The sequence below is a fragment of the Lepidothrix coronata genome, unplaced genomic scaffold (genome assembly GCF_001604755.1).
Source record: "Lepidothrix coronata isolate B3197 unplaced genomic scaffold, Lepidothrix_coronata-1.0 Scaffold158, whole genome shotgun sequence".
Taxonomy (NCBI): domain Eukaryota; kingdom Metazoa; phylum Chordata; class Aves; order Passeriformes; family Pipridae; genus Lepidothrix; species Lepidothrix coronata.
The window spans coordinates 1,767,871-1,789,185 of NW_016690338.1; the positions used below are offsets into that span (position 1 = coordinate 1,767,871).

Here is a 21,315-nt window from a genome sequence, read left to right on the forward strand (position 1 = left end):
GAAAGGGTGTGCTTGTTTTTTGGGGAGAGCTGCCAGGTTTATTTTTAAGGGGAGAAAACTGAGATTTAGGGCTGCTAACCTCGCTGCTGTCCTGGGATGCCCGTAGGAGCGACCAGCAGTGTGACTCCTGTTTGCAGGTGCCCATTCTGAATGTCCCATATTTGCACAAAATCACTCAAAAAATGACTCAAAAGAAACTTGGAGCTGCAGGGATTTTAAATGGGGAGTAGTGTATTGCTATCATCAGCTCACACTTGCCCGCTCTATTTATGTGCTGCACTTTTTTAGTTCGAAAAGCAGAAAGCTGCAAGGCACAAGACAAATAGCCTTTATAACTTCACTATTTCAATGTGTTTCTCTTGCTGCAAACAGCCAACAGTTACCCTTTTTATTTCTACAGTAGGTTTCTTACTCCTTGACACCCATCTCCATGTCTCCACCTTTGTCTGCTGCCACTCAGGCAAGGTGAGACCTGGGCATGTCCAGAACCACCTGAGAAGCCAAATCAATAAGCTAATTGTGTAGGAGCATGGTCAAACTAGCAGTTTCTCATCCCTATGACTTAATAACTGTTTAAATGTTGTAGATCATTGACGTGATATCTGACTTGCTTACAAGCAGTAGGTTTTTCAAACAGCCCTTATTGTGGTAAATTACTGCACGATCTTCACCCCCTTGGCTGGAGTTTGAAGCCATCTATAGCCTGTTAAACTAACTGCGAGGATGGCAAGGCTGATAGGAAGTGATGAATGTCTTCTCTTCCAAATTTAACTGAATCTGCTGGAATAGAACTGTGCCCTGGTGGTGGGAGCCAGCTGACATCCTGCAGTGGCTTGTGGTGGACAAGGGCACTGTTGCAGCCATCCTGTTGCCTTGAGAAGCAGGGAGCAGGCCTACTGCCATGGCCAGCAGCAGGGAGCAGCCATGTGGCCTTTGCCAAGGCAATACATGCCCCTGTGCAAGGCTGTGGGGTCAACAGAGCCATTGCTATGCATGGGGCCTGTGCCTGCAATTCCCTCTGGATGGCAAGAGCAGTGTGGGGATCCAGTTACAGCCCAAAGGCTCCAATTCCCTTTATAAAATACTCCCTTCTGATCCCCAAAGTCTGCAATGTGCTCTAAAGGCTTTGTTCCCAGTAAAGCTGCCACAAAAACCAAGGACTCTGGCACATCATCATCATTTCTTGTAGTGGCCTTCAGCTGGGTTATGTTGACCTGAATTTCACAATCTTCTCCTAGGAGCACTTGCTCCCTTACCAAAGGTATAAGGGTATATTCCCTTGCTCTTTCTTTGCCAACATTATGGCATGAAACACCCGGGAACTGTTGTTCTGAACCTGGACACTGTTTGTAGAGACCCACAGTTGTGTTCAGCAGAGCACAGGGTAACTCTGAAAGGGGGTTTAAAAAAAATTCATTTTCAGTCTTGAGTTAGTGTTGGATGACAGAATTTGGCTCAGAGTTTGTATTATTTTTTTTTCAAGTCAGCTTTTGCTGGCGCTGGGGTTGGTTCCGGCCCATTTGCGGCCCAGCAGGGAGCTGTAGCAGCGGCTTTAACTGGCACGAGAGTTTCCACCCTGATTTGATAAAGCCAGCAGAATTCTCAGTGCCTCCAAAAAGCCCTCCCAAACCCTTCATATTTCTGCTTTAGGAGCTGAGGGTGTTTTTGTCTTATGTGTGACCGTGTGTGGTTCGCACACACGCAACTCAATCCGAGGGTATTTGGGAACACTGGCTCGCAGGAGTACGGGTGGGTTGGCTGCCGCCCTAAACAAGCAAAGCTGGTGTGAGCGCCGCCGTCCCATGTGAAATGCAGATTTTTTTCTGCCTGTGGCAGGACTTTGCTGCTGAAAAAGAGGAGTCAAGAGAGGAGAGTGTGGTCCCTGGGGCTGTCACGCCTTCCCCATGCAAGTGTAAATGTCTATCCAGGTCCCTGATTGCTCAGCTGGGATGTGGGAAGATGCTGGCAGGTTATCATGCACCTAGACTCTATCTGTGTTACAGATAGAAGTTACTGTGCACAGAAAGAAAGGGAAGGAAGGAGATTTCAAGGGAAAGTCACAAGGGTACAAGAAAATGTTGTCAGTGATGGTGATTTTACTGGTCGGATTTATTAAAAGTTTTAATTTTGAGTTATTGTGGAGAGTTAGTGCTACCAGAAGTTGCCTGTCTGCATCTTTGTCCATCTTGGGTGTCTTTTCAGAAGGAAGGATTTAGCCAGAAGCTCCTGGTTCAATGAAAAGTCTGTTGCTCAGGGTCCTTGGTCTGTGAAATCTGGGGTTTTTTTGCAAGTTTGTCCACAGCACCTCGCTTGGGATGAGTGCTCTTTTACATGGTTAGCACAGATCTAAATAAATACAGAAATATAAACCGAGCTGGAAATTTACTGAGTACAAGCTGTCTTGCAAAATTGCCTGTATTTCCTGGCCCTGGATGGGTGGAAATACCACAAAACTAGCTTCTCTCACAGTAACGTGATACTTCTGCTTCCGGGCTCAGCTGAAAGTGGGAGGTGGAAGAGCATTCAAGAAAGGAAAAAGAAGAGTGAAAGCAAATCGTAGTCAAGGTCATTTTTAACATGGCAAAATCAAACTATTAATGAGAAAGATCAAAAAGGAGTGATGGAAAAGGTATCTAACCTGGCTTGGAAGTCTTCATGTGTTGCAGATATCCACAGCATCAATGCCTGTGGTGTGAGCAGCCACATCTTTAGGAGAAGGTGGCTGGGAATTTAGGACATCACACACCTCCTCTCCCCTGATTCAACCTTCAGCACAGCACTTCACCTTCCTCAGGGTGAAATAGGGACATCCATCCAACCTGCCTTTGTCACTGCTCACCCAACAACCTTCAGCAACCTCTCAAAAAAGAGGAGGGAAGGTCTGTGTCCCCAGCACTACCCATATCCTGGCTGTCCCCTCCTGCCTCTGCCAGCAAACGTCCTATTAACAGCATCTTCTCAGAACTGATAGAGACCACAAATGTGCTTTCAGTCAGGCCAGCAAATAACCTTCAGCTAAGTCTGCCCACGGCTCTTTTGGATCTGATGATCTGCATTTAGAAATAGTCTTGGTATTTTTAAATGTTGCCTGAAGCCATTTGGTCCCTTCTTCATTTTATGTTGTAGTTGTCATTTATAACTTATTATACAAGCCATTTAAAAGCCAGACAGACACTGGAGGGGAAGCGAGTGAGTCCTAAGCTGCAACACGCTGAAACCTCTGAAAGTCTTGCCCTGGCTTTCAAGGGACTTGGGGCTGGCACCTCCACCAAGGGAGCTCTGCGGGATCCTGGCTCTGGGACACACCCCGAGCATTCCACGTTTCCCCTGGAGCCAGGGAGTTGCTTTTGACCAGAGCCAGGCAAGCCCCTGACTGGGGCAGGGCAGCTCTCACAGCCCGGGCACAAGGAGGTCAACTGATTTGCTCAGGTCACTAGTGCGTGAGCAAATGACTCATCCCAGATTTTCCTGGCTCCTAAACCTTTGCTCAGACCACAAGGCTTCTTAGTGACTTAGCAGGGCTCTGAGGAAGAAAGCTATAAATTGCAAACACGCTATGGCTAAATGGCTGGTGAGGGTGTTTTCCACGTGCCACTTATGAATCTAGAAGAGCTAACTAGTGCCTGGGAGTTACTGACAGTGTAGGGAAAGCTAGTTGTTTGATGAAGCAATGGCTTCATTAAAAAACAATAAAAACTCCCCATTTGCTTTGCCCCCTGCTCTGGGATAAAATCTTTCCACCTCCAGCCTTTGTGCCTGACTCTGTGCAGGGCCCTGTGCTGTGTGACCCTGAAGGTAAGTTGCCTCTTGTTAGAGCTAGGACTAGTTTGTACTGCCTCAGCTTAAACTACCCCAGGTCACAAAGCCATTGAAAAGCCTCAACTGGGCAGGATGGCCTAAGGGGGGGAAGTGCCATGGTGCCAAAGGGCACCCTGATGCACCTCAAGGCTGAGAGTGACATCTTACAGGAGGGCAGATGTCCCAAATCAGCCTCAAACACAACTGCACACCCTCACCAGCATGCCAGTGGTGAGAGAATGGGCATACATTAATCAGCTCAGTCCTATGGGATGGCTTAAACCCCAGCAAAAGTTCCTCATCGTTTGGGAATGATGGCTGAACAGGCTAACCTGTGCTGGGAAATGTGCTTCTGCTCTTTGGTGACATCTCAGCTCACTCTGGTGGCACCCTGATGCTGGCAACCATCTGAAACCCAGAAGTACTTCCTTGAGGGAAATGCCTCATGATTTCCTGTTGCTGATTGTGCTGGACTCAGAAAGCAGCCGTTGAACCAGTAAGTGCAGACGGGCAAGAGGGCTGCAAATCCCCCAGGCCAGGCTGCTCTGGCCTCTGAGCATCCTCACAGTATGGGGAGTTATTACACATTACTCTATTTTAATAACAATCTATTATTTTTCAAACATGAAACAAAACAGGGCACTGAACATCAAGCTGTCTGAATAAGGATAATTTTTTTTAGGAAATCCCTGGACATCAATGGGCAGACTGAGGGAGTCAGATGCCACACAGAGAAAACAAGAGAGGGGGGTCAGACCCAGGCCCCCTCTCAGCCCTGCAACAAGCAGCCCAGGACAGCTGGCACTAATTGGCACTTTCCTTGGCGGCGGATGAAGTGTGGAGGAGACAATGGGGCCTGGGCTGGTCTCTCGTGCCTGGAGGTGATCCCCAGCACTGAGACCAAAGCTAAGTGAGAGCACAGCAAGGAGAAGCCGCAGTCACTGCTCTGCTCAGAGAAGAAAAGACTTTTGGAGTGTAAGTCTACATCCATAGGATGTGTGCCCAGCAGCAGGAGACATCATGGCACAGCCATGTGGGAGAGGAAGCAGGGCACGGAGCACGTGGTGCTGCTGACCACTGAGCACCAGGGGTGGTGTGGCAGTGGCCTGGTAAAGCTTGTGGTCACGTTGACTGCTCATGGACAGCTGGTCAAACCCATGACTCCCACTGAAACCTTCAGCACAGTGTCCCATGTTGGAAACTCACAGCAGGAGGGTAAAGGGCTTATGAAAAGCTGTTGCTTTCTGCAGTCGTGCAGAACTGGAAAGAAATTCAGGTGTGAAGCTGGGACACCTGGAACACAAACAGGCTGCTAGAAAGAGCAAGAAACATCTTCGTAACAGAACATAACTTGGCAAGGAGAGAGATAAAGAAAAAATAACTTTTTTTAAGAAATAAAATTATCATGTAAATTCTGGATTACATTATAACGGGGGTATTGTGTGTATGAGCAGTAATTCCATCAGTACAATTTTTTTTGGTGAAAAGTTGTATTCTTCATCTTAGATTTATCTCTTGGCAGCTCAGGGGCACCATTTCCTTTTGAACTTTGTGAACAAATTCAAATGGGGGGAAAAGACCCCATCCCCACTTTCCAATAAGAAGTTCACCATGGTCAAAAGTGCCCTGAGCTTAATCTGCACTGAGAGTCCAAGCCACTTGCAGTCCCAGCAGTGTGACGTCTGAACCCCTGTGTTTAAGATTACCACCCAGGTTCTCCAAAACTAAGGATACTTTTTTAATTATATCACGACATACGAGCCAAGTAAATGTGATGATATTCTTCTTGTTTGTCCCTTGGATTTGGAACACACAGTTTAGGCTTTGGTCCCTTTCCTCTTCCTTCAGTACAAACAGGAGAAGCAGCTGAAGGACTTGGAAGCTGCAGGGATTAAGTGGAGTTCTTGGGCAGTAACTAGAGCTGAGCCAAGGGAAAACAGCTGCAGGCTGGACACCAGCAGATGTGTCCAGTGCTGTCCCCTGGGAGCAGTGGGGAGGGGTGGTCCTTCACCTCAAGAGGTCCTCAGCCCTGCTGGTGCCAGGGATTTGTGTCCCTCCAGCACAGCCCAGAGTGGTTGTGCTCTTCTGCCACAGCTGGAGAGTGTCCTCCCTGGGGAAGAGGAGTTAGGGAGGGAAAAAAGGTGGCTAATGAGCTAATAGCATGCAAATGCATGTTTGGCTGGAGTTTCCACACAAAGCTACAGCTGCCTGGCAGTGCCCAGAAAGGTAGAATCATAGAATAATTTGGGTTGAAAGGGGCCTTTAAAGGTCATCCAGCTCAACCCCCCTGCCATGGGCAGGGATGTCTTCAACCTGACCAGGTTGCTCAGAGCCCCATCCAACCTGGCCTTGCATGTTTCCAAAGATGGGGCATCCACCACCTCTCTGGGGAGCCTCTCCCAGTGTTTTACTTCTCTCATTGTGAAATACTTCTTCCTCATACCTAATCTAAATTGATCCTCTTTTAGTTTAAAGCCATTACCCCGTGTCCTATCACAACAGGCCCTGCTAAAGAATTTGTCCCCATCTTTTTTATAAGCCCTCTTTAAGTACTGAAAAGCAGCAGTGAGGTTTCCCTGGATCCTTCTCTTCTCCAGGATGAACAATCACAGGTCTTTCAGCCTTTCCTCTCAGCAGAGCTGCTCCATCCCGCTTCGTGGCCATCCTCTGGACCCGATCCAGCAGCTCCATGTCCTTGCTGTGCTGGGCCCTCAGAGCTGGAGGCAGCTCTGCAGGGGGGGTCTTCCCAGAGCAGAGGGGCAGAATCCCCCTGCCCTGCTGCCCACGCTGCTTCGGGTGCAGCCCAGCACACATTGCTGGCTCATTCAGCCCCACAAGCTGATGTCCAGCCTGCACTGATTTTCTCAGGGCTAACACCCCCTTGCCTGCATCTTTGCAGGGAGGAGACAGGATTTTTTGGCAATTGCATGACTGGTGCTTGATGTGTGCCTCCAGGGGTGCAGCCTGGGCCCAGCCCAGCCCAGCAGCAGGATCTGCACTCAGCTTTATAGCACAGCTGCAAAAAGCCCATGCTGAACTCTTCCTTCCACCTCTCTGTACCAGTCTTGGCATCCCTGGGGATTTTCCTATAATAATCCTGTCTATGCCATTGACTTACACAATAGTAATTGAGCTTCAAATTTAATTACAGTATAGGAATGAGCTGTCACTTGATTGAAGACATTTCCTTGACTATTTATTGAAATAAATAGCCTTACCTGACTTTACAATTTGAAATGAAAGGACTAGACACTGGGAACTCTTTTATGCCTGTGTTTATATCCTTCCTGTCAGGTGCAGCTCTTCAATAAAACACCAAGCCTTGGTTTCCAAAATGCTGCCAGAGATTATTCTTTCCCTAAACCTCCAGTGGTAGTAGCTCATGGAGAGTTTCCCATCCATTGTTTCAACCCCAAAGCCAAGAAAAATAGCAATGCTTCAGCCCCTGTAAAGACTCAAGTTCTTTAGGCAGGTTTGTATCATATGGGAATGCCAAGACGAGGGATACAGGTTAGGAGAACACTCATAATTGTTTTATCCCATGATTAAATGAAGCCAAGAGAAGCAGAAGAGTGTGTGCTCTTGGACATCACTTTTCCCAGGTGTGGTGACCCCTGTGGGCCTGAGGCAAACTGAAGCATTCAAGCCCTGTGTGTCCCAGAGCTGGGAGTGGGACCTGCATCCACAGGGGCACTGGGACTCCTGGAAGGCATCAGGGTTGGTGGGAACAAGGTGCCTCCACATCTCGGAGAGGATGGACCAGTGAGAGCAATGGGGCTCTGATGAAGCATTTCTGTGGAACATGATTTTTGTGTGGCCTCTCTCCTTTAGCGATAAGGCTCTCAAATTACCCTTCCACAGCTGTGAAATGTTCACGCTCGCTGGCTGAGGGACAGATAACTAAACCCTCAGCACCACTTTGGTCTCAGTACTCTTTTCTCACAACCAGTTTTATGTCCAAATGAAAGCGAGCGCTCTCCAAAAACAGACTAACAGTTGTTTTGCAATTTGCAGGCTCTCTCTGATCCCTCATTTCAAGGCCTTCCTAATTCCCACCCAGCTGAACCTGCTGCCAGGTTGCTCTCTCCCACCGAGACCAGGGGACACTGGGCAGGAAGGATTTGCCATATCTGCAGGGTCATTCCCTGGACAAGAAATGTCTCTATTTAAAGGATTGATGATGCAGGGGGTTTAACTGTTGGTTTTACAGGGATATTTGGGTCTTCCAAACAGGCATTGTGTCCACAAGTTCTGTCCTGGGAAGCACAGATACCTGGCACTGAGGCTGAAGATGCTCTGAGGGTGAGCCCGTAGTTAAGGGAACTTGGCTGCTTCTCCAAAAAGTGTTGAGCAGCATCATTTATACCAGAACTACTTGCCTGGAATTCCTCTGCGACTATATCACCTGTAATAACCAATTCATTCCCTCCAGGCTTTACAGTTAGCCTCCATAATGATCAATGTCTTGGGCATTTAGTTTTAGGATAATAGTTATCAGAGAGAAATTCTTCCCTGCTGTGACTTCAGGTCTCCCTCTGTGACTTCTCACTCTGAAATCCGTCCTTTTCCAGGCCTGCTGCAAACCCAAAAGGTATGTGAGTCAAAGGCTGATACCCAAATGCACCTGGACCTGCAGAAAGTCCAGCTCCAGGTTCTCAACACCTGCCAGGAGGCTGAGCTACCCGAGACCACCTCAGACTTTGGAGAAACTCGAGCTTCTGCCAAAATTCATAACTGAGGCCCATTTTTACTTTGCTTGGGTTGTTTCCTACCAGAAATTCTTGCTTTATGAATAGAGACATCCATTTCAAAGGTGATGCTTATTTTATGGTCACAGTCTAGTAGGGGTTTTTTGTACCCACTTTGTTATGGGTGACTCATACACCTTGCTGATGCCATCTCACAACACCTTTCTCACAGGTATGTGAGTGTAGATGTGTCAGAGAGAGACAACTGAGCCTAAAGCACAGTACATTTCAGTTCTCTCTCTTATGTTTCAGTGAATTTCATTGTCAAAATGGAACTCTGGGAGTCCTGGTTCCTGCTTGCCACATTAAATGTGCAGAAAAGTTACAAGTGTGTGTGATGGAAGCGCCTCGGTGACCACCGCACCCCTCCCGTCCACCAAAGCAAGCGAGTGTAGGAGCAAAGCCACACCCATCCAGGGGTGACCATGTGGTGCTGCCGTCTCCCCTTCCTACCAACTCAAATATGACCTCAGATCCCAGCTTTTCTCCTGCTGTCCTCTTTGTTACCTTCTTTTGGGCCTAGGTAAGTGTTGGAAGAACTTCCCCTCATATGCTTCCAAGGGGTCAAATGTTTTTAAGCTGTATACAGGCAAAGTTTTCCTGACACACACATAAGCTTAGGCAAAGAGACAAACCTTATGAAGAAGAACCAGGATGGTTTCTGTCCCATTAAGGGAATTTATGAGAACTCGATATAGTTTTAGGGGGGGAAAAAAAGTGCTTACTTAGATGATGGACGTCTGCTGAATATTAATCTTTTCTGGGTATATTGTAGGCTTTCTTAAAGAAAGTCTAAATTATTCAGGGGAATTTGCATGCTGAGATACAGCAAATTTACAGGCAGTACAAATCAGATCTTTGCATCTTAACATGAAGGGAAACCGAGTGCCAAATTTGGCTTCTTAATACCTTATTGGCCATCTCCTGCTAAGTAAAAATAATTAAGCTGCTCATTAAGATACAACATACATCATGCTGAAACAATGGCCACTTTAATCCTTATATAATCAGCAAAATAACTGTGAGATGCCACAAATCCATATTTTAGACAAGCTGCTCTTTTTACCGTGTTTTACAGGATGGCAGTGATGGGGATAAACAGCAGGGATGCAGCAGCCTCTGCCCCGGGGATGTGGAAGGGAGGGTGATGGTGACCGAGGCTGCCCCAGGGGCTGTCTCCTGCTTTGTCACCGAGCAGGAATGTCATCCCCCTGGGCTGTGCTGGCCCTGCTCCTCACTCCCATCACCTCCCTGGAAGGGGAAGCGCCAGCCTTATTTATGTAACAGCTGCTGTTTTTAGGTGCTGTCACTCACACGTTCGCTGGAAAACATGGTACTTGAAGAGCTGCTACGCTCTAGTACAGCATATGCCGGAGGCAAATATATATATATATTAAAAAAAAAAAAATCCTTGTAAAGAAAGAATTAGAGCAGGATTATCACAGCGTGTCAGCCTCCCATTCGGTGCACAGCCTCACCAGGGCCACCTTTTGGAAACTCTCCTTTGCAACTGGAATTGATTTCATATTATTTCTCCAGTCAAGAACCTAGGAGATGTTCTCAAGTGATCCAAATTCCTGCTGGGCAGGGGATGGCATGGTGTCAGTGACATGGTGTGGAGGAAAGAGCCAGGACTCAGCAATCAGGCAAAAGCAGCCCCTGTCAGGCTGGGGTCGAGGGCATCTCACCTTCCTCTGCTGTCCTTCACCTACCTCGGAGTCACTGGTTTCTCCTCATGTCCAGCTCAGGGAAAAAATACTCTCTCACAAGTTTTAAGTGTGTGCTATGCACACACAAGAGCAGTGCCAGTTCTGAATGGAGATATCCACAGGGATTTCCCTCAAAAGTCCTGTTCATGTAGTTATAAACTGTAATACAAAACCAGAGCTGCTGCTGCTGGAAAATGTCCCCTCGGACAGGGCAGTGTGTGACCTCTGTAGATCTGAAGTCTTTCAGTGGCACTGGCTCATCATCAGAGCTCATCCATCAGATTTCCACTGCTTGTTCTCAAAAGCAGATCTCTGCTGTATTTTTAAGGTTATTTTAAAGCCAATACATATATTTTCCCCTGCCCCCCAGATTACAGAATGTGTGTAGAGATGAATGTGTGTAGAGACATCTTGTCTGGAATGGAATGGAATGCTTGCTGGAGTCAGTGAAAACCTGACTACTGGCTCCAGTGGACTTTGTGTTTGGCTCTCACACTAAACTGTCCTACATGTCCTAACTAGCACCTCATGTCCCCTGACATTTCCTTTCCCTTCCCCATCCATCTCACACATTTAATACACGTCCATGAGCAGATGAATGTGGAAGAAGGGAAAAGCCTGAGAGAAATTAGGAGAGTCAATTGAATAGAGTAGAACAGAACACAAACAGAATATTTCAGTTGGAAGGGACTTACAATGATCATCCAGTCCATGCTCCATCCTGCCTGAGCACTTCAGGGCTGACCAAAGGTTAAGGTGTGTTGTTAAGGTCATCGTCCAAATGCCTCTTAAACGCTGACAGGCTCCACACATTGACCACCCCTCTAGAAAGCCTGTTCCGGTGTCTGACCGTCCTCTTGATAAAGATATGTTTTCTAATGCCCCCCAGCACAGCTTTGAACCATTCCCACAGGTCCTATCACTGGATACCAGGGAGAGCAGCTCACCAAAACCTCTTGCGGGGGAGAAGATGACAGATGAATGTTGGGTGGTCTCCTGTGTACCTGGGTGATGCCACATTTTCTCCTGGCTTTGCCAGTCTGTGCCCACAGATGTGGGGGAGAAGAAGAGGAAGGCTGCAATGGATGGACAAGATGTCAAGAATCTGCCATGCCTGGACCAGAGAGCTAGGAAGGAATTTAGGGCTGGTCCCACCTAAAGAACCACTTCAGCTTTTGCATGGAGCAACCAAGAAGCCACGGCCTGAGCCCCAGACCTCTCCTGTGTGCTTCAGTCCTTCCTCAACACGTCTGGCCAGGTCCTCAGCTGGAGTAGATCAATCTCTCCTTTGAAACCAGTGCAATGACCTGCAGCAGCTGTGAATTTGACACGGCACTGTCTTGCAGCTCCCCCAGCTGTGTTTGATTTACATCTGGATCTACTTGGAAGTTCACGTCAAAGGAAGGAAGGGGTAGAAGAGGCGCAGGAGGGATGGCTCGGAAAATGCCCTCTGCTGGAGGGAGCCAAGCCCCAGGGAAAGGCAAGCGGCTAGGAGGTGAGTCGGGCACTGGTTTTCTCTCTCTTCCCTTGCCCCTGACGATGCCAAGCTTCCTGCAACTACTGATTATGATGATTACAGTGTTTCTGGTGTGTATGTGTTTGTGCACACGTGTGCAGTGGTTTCTTGCTAAACCCACTTCAGTTGGACGCTGCCAGATGGTACAAAAAGCTTACCGGAATTTCATTTTCAAATAAACCACAGGCTTGGATGAGCTAATGTTGTTCCACATAAAAAGCCACAAAATTCAACAAAGTGATGTTGTTTCAAGACGGGAACATGTCAAGCAAGAGAACCATCCGGTCGGCTCTGAAAGAGCTACACACTCCCCCTCTCATGCTTCCAGAAGCTGTTTACGTACGAACGCTGGACACACGGCGCTGCAGCTCGGCTTAAACACTTCCCCGCAGCTGATGTCTGTGGAGCAGAGCCTTGGCAGAAGTGGCTCAGGAACCACATCTGCCTGTAAGCCTTCCTGTTTTATTTTAACCACTCTTGAAAGGCTGGCGGCCCCGAAGGAACTCCTCCTCCACAGGGACAGGTACAGCACCACTGCTGGGGGACGTGGCTGTGGGGAGATGTCCTTGCTGGGGCAGGGGAGGTGACCTCCTGCTCAGCTCTCACAGCCCAGAAGCTTGGGGGCATTCTGGGAACCAAATTGGGACCAATTGCCCATTTTATACTGCTGTCACAGCTTTGCCAGAAGTGATTGCTCCAGGTGGGGCAAGGACAAGCAATTTGGACACTAAGGAATAAAGGAGCAAAAGGACTTTCAGCATTGCAGTGGTTCCTGCTCTGCTGTGCAAAGCAGCACCGCAGGGGCTGCTCCGAAAGCACAGCCCCGGAGATCTTCTCTCCCTCCAGTACCTGCAAGGTGGGAGCCACAAAGCCATCAGCAACAGAGGCTGAGCAGGGTGAGGATGCAAGTCAGCCACAGGAGAAGAGCCCGAAGAGCCCTGCCCACAGACCCCGCTCTCCCTGTGTCACCCCCCTGAGCTGCCTGGCAGAACCCAGGTATGCAACTTCTGTGCATTCAGCCCCAGAGAGCCCAGTGCTGGCATTAACAGTGCTGTGATTCAAAAACAAACTGGCAAAAGCCTTCTCTCCCCAGGGAGAGCCACTGCCAGCCTGTGGTCAAGGAATTAGGTCTTGGCCTGGCTAAGGATGTGCAGCAGAGCTGCTGGGGAAAGCGAGCCCGGTGATGGGGGCCAACAGCCACAGCACAGCCTCCCACGGGATTCTGGCACAGGGCTACGTCTGCAAAAGGGCTACAGCCTTGCAATGGTGAGACTTGCAGCTCCTCAGCTGTAGGACCCAAAAGCACAGCACTAAGAGGGGCCCATTCTCCTGCCAGGGAGAGGCCAGCTCCACCTCCCAGAGGAGCCTCCCCAGTGGTGGTGGAATTTTGCTGTGTCCCAGCACTGCAAGAAGTGCTTGGAGCCACATTTACTGGAGGAGGAACTTGGTTTACATGTTAAAATGCACCTTGCTATTGAGATCCTGCTGTGGATGGCTGAGCAAGCACTGACTTGGGCTGATGGACATTGCCTCAGACCGCTTTGCTGAGAGTCCTTTCTCTGCCTGTTTTCATGCCTATTTTCAGCTGTTGCCACACTGCCTGTTTATTTCAGCCTGTTGTTACCAGGGCTGTGGCCTTCCTGCTCCTGAAGAAGCATCCAAACACCAGCAGAGAGCAAAAACATGCAGCAAAGGCATTTTTTTTCTTCTCCTTAAACTCTCAGGCCTGCAGGATAGATTTTGTTTCAATTGCATCTTTATAAATAACTTTCTATTTTGCACTCACCTGCTCGTTTTCTGTCCTAGTTGGAATCGATATCACCGATAATTGTCTGTCAGAGCGTTTATGTATCACTGGAAGGTGACTAACAAGGAAAAGTATTTTTATATATTTTTTTTTCAGACCACTTGAAGTGAATTAACTAAACACGAGTGATGGCAGATTGGTGAAGACTAGGTACTAATTTTTACCCACGAATAAATGCATTCCTACAAGGAGAAGCAATCAGAGTGTTCCTGATAGCTCCAACAGCCCCAGGAGGAAGGTCACTCTATGGGACTGTGGCCTCTCTTCCTGAGCCATCCTGCCTGATGGACATCTCCACAGTGGCTGCCACACCCCTGGCTGCTCCTGGAATGCCTCCACGTGGTCCTGCACCACCCCTCCTCATCCTCCACCCAGCCCGAGTATTTTCCTGTCTGACCTTCATATCTGACCCCTACTCTCTGTTTGGAAAGTTTTCTCTGTCAGTCAAAGGGACTGTCACTGGATCTGCTCCTAGAAGGATGAATGAATACCTTGAATCAAAATGTATGCTTTACTGGTGAGCCCTCCTGCCTCTTCTTTTATTTCTTCCACCTTCCCCTTACACTGGTATTAAATGCCCTCTTGAGCTTCTTCGTAGCCAGAAGCAGCCAACTTATTCCTTGTTTGTACAGCACCAAGTGCTCTGGAGCACTGCAGGGATGTCATCTTTTTTGGCATGTGAGCTATAGACACCTCAAATATTAGCACACACAAAACCCTGGATAAGTCTTTTTGCTGAAGCTTTTTCAAGCAGCTCCACATGGTTGCTCAAGGAAGAGAATCAGCCAAGATGCCCAGCTTGCTTTGGAGGCTGAAGGGCAGCAGCTAATGAACAGCACCACACAGCAGCCCTCCCCCTGCTAACCCAGAGGGCTGAGTTGTGCTTCTGGACATCCCCTGCTCTGCTCTCCCACATGGCCTCTCCCCAGGATGCTCAGGGCGAGCCTTTTGTCCAGCCCTGGCGTTCTGGTGCCAGCACGCTGGGATCCTGGAGCAGGAGTTGGGCCTCCATTTGCTCTGTGCCTGGTGTGCTGCATGGCCCTGGTTACATCAAACCTGTCACTCCTGTCCTCTGTCATCTTTTGTGTGGAGCACAAGCCTTGTGCAAGTGAAGAAGCATGATAATCAGTGATAAATAAATCATAAGAAGTTCATCTATGAAGAACTTCTCCCATTCTCTTCTTTACAGTTACTGTGACTCCATCCAATAAAATAACATTTTTTAAAGCACAGGCAATAATTTACACTGGTGTAAAACAGAAATGCTGCTCCTACCCCAGAGGGTTTACCCTACATTTCATACTCTTGTTTGCAAACATGAAGCTAAGGTCCCCAGAAAAAAGGTTTGTAGCTTAGGGAGGGAATCAGCTGGAAGCAGGAGATGGCATGGCTTTCTGGGACCATACAGGAGATCAGTAGCAGAGCCAGGTTTGTGTTTCCCAAACTCATGCTCTGCTGTTAACACACACAGCATTGTGTGTGTTTGCCAGCTTGCAAATGACCCAAATGACAGCTGGTGGCCCTGAGCTGTGACAGCCTGCTCAGGGTCTAGATCCCAGCATGACATTTGTCAGGTCTGAGCACTTGGTCCATGATGGGTCCATTCCTGCTCTTTCTTCTCCTCTCTCAAGGTATCTTGGGGCTGGTTTTCTCATGTGAGCTTTACCTCTCATGGTGCTCAGGGCCACACAGGCCATTTGCTCTACGTGTGGGAGCAAATATTCATCATGGGAGCAAATAGCCATCAGCAGTGAATCTCCTGATCCCAGAGGATGACCTTCAGGTCCTCCCATCATCATCTAGTGGTGTGGCCAAGTGCCAGCCTCCCCTGGCCATGGTGCTGCTGGTGGGGGCACAAGGGGATTTTGGATGTAGGCTGTAGCTGTCATAGAGAAGAAGAGGAGGGAGAAGAAAAGCATTTCCATGGGTTTTTTTTCACTTTTCTTGTTGATTTTTCTGTTTTACTTGCTCTGGTTTCTTATGATGGAGAAACACAACATGTGTGGCCCACTAAATCTGGGAAAACCACATCAGTTCCAAAGCAGGGAAGGCCAGAAGACTGGGATCAACCCACTCCTTGCAGATGACGTGGCCATGCTCAGGCATTCACTGGAGCAGAAGGTGAGCTTGGGCTGCTTGTGGCTCCCAGATTGCTGATGCACCACTGAACAGGACAGATGCTTGTAGGGGTGGGGAGTGAAATTCAGAGGAGGGCTGGATTCCATTCCCTGGAATGTGAGGCTTGGGGCTGTGCTGCCACAGCTGGCTCCAGAAGAGGCAGGTTTCCCAGAACCCACACATTCCCCCTGCTTGCACAATGCCTTGGGGGTGTGTTTGCTTGAAGAGTCCTCAGCCCCTTCGGTGCTGCTTTGCACAGGCACTTGTGCTCTTGGTAGAGGAGCCCTCACAGTGCCCCCGGCCCCACACTGCCTCCAGAGGTGAGGAATAGGGCCGCTCCCGAGTGCTAGGGACACAAAAGGTCACTCTGGCTCACGTGGAGGCTGATCTTATGATTTAAGGCAGGAGGGGGTAATTCAGTGTTTTCGACTGTGCTTCTTCATCCAGCACAGTGTGGGTGGTTTGGTTTGTTTCTTAACTCCCCTCTGGGGCTCCACCAGTGAGGGCACCCCTGGGAGGACGAGGTGCAGCTGGTGGTGACAGGGGCTTGCAGGATGATGACTCCTCCTGGGAAAGTGAGCAGAATCCCTCCAGCCAGCCGGGATGCCCAGGTGCAAGGTGAACTGCTGGGATGCAATCCTGGCACGGTACAGAGGGAAAACCTCTGCCAGCAGCCCCCATCACCTTCCATGGCCTTTGGCAGTCTCCAGTAAAAACAGCTGCTGTCTTCTGTGCTGTGCATGCAGCCAGGCGGCTGCCTGCACCAGCTGGGAAGTGGGGCTTTCTTTTTCAGTTTATTGCGTGGCATCTATTTTAGCAAGTAGCTGCTCTCGAGAGGTTTTGCTCATGGAAACACCTGCCCACTGCTGTGCTTGCCCCAGCCAGTCCCTGGGCTGTGCAGGCAGCCGGTGCTCCTACCCTGTGCCCCTGGCTGGCAGAGTTTGTGTCTCCCCACAAAGCCCACAGCCCTCAGTCCATCACTAAATTCGCCATGATTCAAAACTGGATCTTCCTGTGTCACTGCAGGGGGTCAGCTGGGCCCTCTGCCTTCTTTAGGGGCATTTAAACTGAAACTTGTTTGGAAAAAGGGATTCACATCTTTCCCAGAGCCCGTAAAATGAGCAGCTCCAGACTGCAGGTGCCAGGGTGGGCTTAGCCTTGCTTCAGCTGCGTTAGAGCTTTTATAATGTAGGTCCAGACACCCCACAAAGGGGCCTCCAAAGTGGAGCTGTGTTCTAAAGAGAGATAGCAACACACTCTCACAGCTGTGGAAGCAGCAAGCATGCTATGGGGGAACTTGTTCTGGTCTGGGGGAAGTTCATGTCCAGCCTCCTTTCTCCGTTGCACCTTGGAGCTCCAGCCTGTGACTCCACACATTTTTCAAGAAAGAAATATTGATTGTGGGAATGATGGAGCAGGCACTTCAGTAGCGCTGCCCCACATACTGCCAGCCCCCCATCAGCCCTCAACATAGACAGGAAAGGAGATCTGGGAGTTAAGGGGTTCTGATGCTTTCATTTTCAGAGTCAATCAGCAATTCTGGCTGTCTTTATTTGGGGTTCACCTCAGGACAGCTTCAGCAGATCTGGCTTGCAGAGGCTGCAGAGCCCTCCTGCTCTGAGAGTTAAGGCCTTTTCAGGCTTTTCAGGTGTGGAAAAAGAGAGTGGGTGGCTCTGCCGTTGCTGAAAAACGCAGTCCAGGAACACAGCTGTGTGTGCTCCCTCGAGGCTCTCCCTGCTGCAGTTGGCCTCATCCTCCTGCTGCTGGCTCAGCAGCATCCCCCCCCGAAACCAAGAGCTGCCATGGTCCACAAGCAGTGACAGAACAGGTTCTGTGTGTCACAGCTGTCCCTCTGTCCTCTGTGAGATGTGTTCAGGCCAGGGCTGGGACGGGTGGCTGCAGCATTAAACCCAGTCTGAGGTGGTCAGGGAACCAGCTAAGCACCCTGTGAAGAGACCTTGGTATCTGAAAACTTATAATCAAGTTTCTCCTGCTCCCATACTCTTCAGGCATGGAGTCTGGTGGGAAGAGTGCCATGGGAGAGCAGAGGAACAATGATGGTACTTCCCATGGTCAGTCATTTTCTCACTACTTCTTTAACAAGCTCTCCCAAATCCTCTCTCATTAGACCAGCACCCAGACAAAGGCTGGAGGACATTAAGCATCCCTTTCATGGAGGCAGCAGCCCCTCCATGGGTGGCAGGTCCTGCCTCTCACCTAACTTTCCTCCTGGAGAGCCTGCTTCCCTCCTGGCAGCCTGCCCAGGCACTGCCACAGCTCAGGGATGGGAGACAGAACATTCAGAGTTGGAAGGGACCCACCAGGATCATCCAGTCCAGGTTTCTGGCACCCACCATCCCCACTGTGACCCTGTGCCACCCATGTGTCACCGTCCCACGGGCCGCTTGCCCGAGACATGCTCGCAACAACTGGTCTGTGCCCTTTTGCCTCTGAAAACAAAGCTGTGGGTGATGGTGAGAAGCGGTGAGATGGAGGGAAGGAGTGCAGGACTTCGACTTGCCTCTCGCTGTCTCTCTGGCTGCTGGGTCGAGCTGTTTGCTCAGCCAGCCCTGGGATGGTGCAAACCAGCCTGGCTGCCAATTGACGTCAGAGGAGCGCTGGTGGTTTGCACGAGCTCAGGGACTGCCTCTGCTCAAGGTGGGTTTCCAACACCACACAAATCCCCCCGCTTCCCCTCCCTCTGCTCCAGGAAACAAGTGCCTTATTTCATTCATTGGCTGGTTTGGTTATGGCACGAATCCTGCCCATATTTTGGCTACTTGGATGTTTGCTGAGGACCGAGCAGCACAGATAATACCAGCAAAGAGCAGGGCAGTGAGAAAAGAGGGGGGAAATAGGGTGAAGCCAAGTTTAATCTCCTCTGCCTCAGTTTGTGCCACATGTTTGCAGACAGGACAAAAGCCATGTATTTTTTTCTTCTCACATCGCCTGCAATGTTTTTGAGTCTTGTGAAAAAGCGAGATGCTGAGTTCCTGCCATCCTTCTTCTCTTCCTCTTCAAATCACTGTGTGTGAAATGTGTCTGGGCTGAGGGAGTTCGTTTGAACTGGGTGCATTTCCTCTCGACTGCTCAAGTTTTCCTTCAGCCACTTTATTTTTATTTTGTGTTATGCTGATTAGCTGCAACCCCCCTGTTTTCACTTGCCTCCATATGGATTTGACAGTGACAATGTCAGTACATTTTCCCTAAGCCCAGACCAATGTATTTAACTGCAACATATCTTTCCAAACCCAGAGTGATTCCTATGGGGTGTGCTCGGAGAAGTCAATGCATTAACTTCCATCAGCTTTGGGTCAGGCCTGTGCTCTTGAATCAGTCCTTATGTGTTGCTGCCAATCTCTTTAAGATTGTCCAAAACAAACACACTTTGGGTGAGATCAGTGCACAGACCATCACGTGAAAAGCTCTGTGATAACAACTGACTGCGTGTTTGCTTTCATATGGCATTGACTCTTATTTCCCTGATTATTTTTAGTCTTCGAGGCTGTTCCTTAATCAACCCACTTTCTTTAATAGCTAGTGTTGACTCGAGTGTGCTGCAGCAGGGCTAATCATGCTTTGTATTAAGGATGGGAATTATTGGTTAGCCCACAGCTAGAAGCAAATGACAATGTATTTCCTACATGGGCTGATCCACCACTGAATGAAGTTTTTCATCCATTTCAGAGGCCTTGAATCAGGTTCTTATACAGTCACCAGAAGAAAAACCCCATCAAGCTCCAAACCAGCCCAAACCAACACATTCCTTTTAGTGGAAAAGCCTTAGAGCAAAATGTGCCTTGCTCAGACAAAGACAAATCAACAAAATCTTTATTCCTCTTCTACTCTACCTCCTTTTTTTCCTCAGAGGGTGAGGATTTGTGGCCCTGAAACTGTCCAAAAATGAGGAGCAGAGCTCCAGCTGGAGTGAATGGCATTCCCATACTTAAGAGAGGAGGTGAGAGGGAGAAGACACACCCCCAGCAGGTTGATTTTAAAGAGTACAAAAGACTTTGAAGTGGTTTGGAAATGTGGGATATTGCAGTAAATTCATGAGGAGGTGAGTTACATGGAACATGCCACCAGGTTTTGTATTTTGACATGCAGGGACTGCTTGCATGGAGCCCACAGACTCGGTGCCTTTTGCAGGGCTGGAGGAGGATGTGCCGGGAAAAGCCCCATGTCTCTGGAAAATGGAGAAGCAAGAGAATGACTGAAACCTGGGTGGAGCAAGTGAGGAAAGTATTTTAAATATTAAGTGGAGATGCAACTCTTGTAAATTCAGGAGTGAAGACTTGCCAGCTGAGATCCTAGAATTTCCTTTTGTGGAATCTGGAAACAGTAACCTTAAACAAATACATATGGATATATGAGTACAGCACATAAACTGCCCTTCCCCGTAACCCAGTCCAATCAGGTTGCAAAATTTAATTCCTCTGGTGACAGCAAAATCTGTCAGCAAGAAACCTGGCTGGCTGGGTCCCCACCTGATGCAGTCCAGGAGACTTGGACGAGTCAGAAGGACCCTATGAACAAATATACTAACTTTCATGTTCCTGACCTAGCAACACCTTGGATCATGAAAACCCAAAGTGTTTAGGGTACCTGATTTATGGTGGTTTATTTTCTGTACTGCTTCACTGTTTCTCAGCATGTCAGCAGCAAAATGGGATGGGAGGCTTTTGTTTTTCCCTCAGCTCCCCTTAGTTCCCCATGTGTGATTGCTGCTTGCCTGTCTGGATTTGCAAGGTGGAAGGGAAAGTGTAAATGTCTATTTTCTTTTCTTTTCAGTGTGATTGTTCCCTAAACTATCCCACCAAATCCCTGGTGACCGGTATAGTCTATATAAACAGGAATAGCTGCGGGGCTTGGTTGACTTGGGCGCATTATGGATCTGGGCCACCAGCTTCCCCTGCCCTCCCTGGCTCAGCACTGGCAGCTGTGGAGCTGGAAGGAAATGTCCCAAAAAAAGACATAAGGGTGCCTTTCACACCCCCCTGCATGGGTGCAGAGCTACAGCTCCAGTGCAGATGCTTCCAGCCAGCCCGATGGAGGACAGATCAGGGAAAGGCTTCCTCTCATCACAGCTTTGGTAAAAGAGAAATCCCACACTGAAGTGAGGAAAAATCCCTCTTCAGTTGGCTTTGGGCCAGTTAAAAAGTTCTCTTGACACAGACAGGAGAGTGAAGTGGGGTTGGATTTTAAAAACCCTGCCTTGCTCAAACATCTCATTCCAGGACAATCAGGGCTCTTGAAGCCGAGGGCTGCCTTAATCAGTGTCGCTCTCCACATCTCCCATAACTTGAGGTCAGCCCAGTGCTTGTCATTCATAATCCATCTGACTGAAGGAGAGGTGTGTATTCAAACCACTGGTTATTCTCCCAGCTCAGACTGGGCTCCTGCTCACATTTGGTGGCTGGATCTCGGGTGTCCATGCCAGGCAGGAATGCCTGGGTGCATCTGGGTGAAGCAGGAGGTCACTTGTGAGCTTTGGTGGGTCTCAGCTCCACACTCTCTCTGCAGCCAGTCACTGTAAGCTGGCCTTAGTGGCTGTGCTCTAATGTAAAGATGATAAGTTATGGAGTGGGAAAGCATTGTGGTAACAAATTAAATGGCCTG

At 48.9% G+C, this 21,315-nt stretch overlaps 1 long non-coding RNA gene across 1 annotated transcript; it reads left to right on the forward strand.

Moving 5' to 3' along the window:
* Positions 1-18,190: 18,190 nt before the first annotated feature.
* Positions 18,191-20,046, forward strand: LOC108504301. Its single transcript, XR_001877063.1, has 3 exons — positions 18,191-18,354; positions 19,565-19,654; positions 19,804-20,046. It is a non-coding gene; the product is annotated as an uncharacterized LOC108504301 (long non-coding RNA).
* Positions 20,047-21,315: the final 1,269 nt, after the last annotated feature.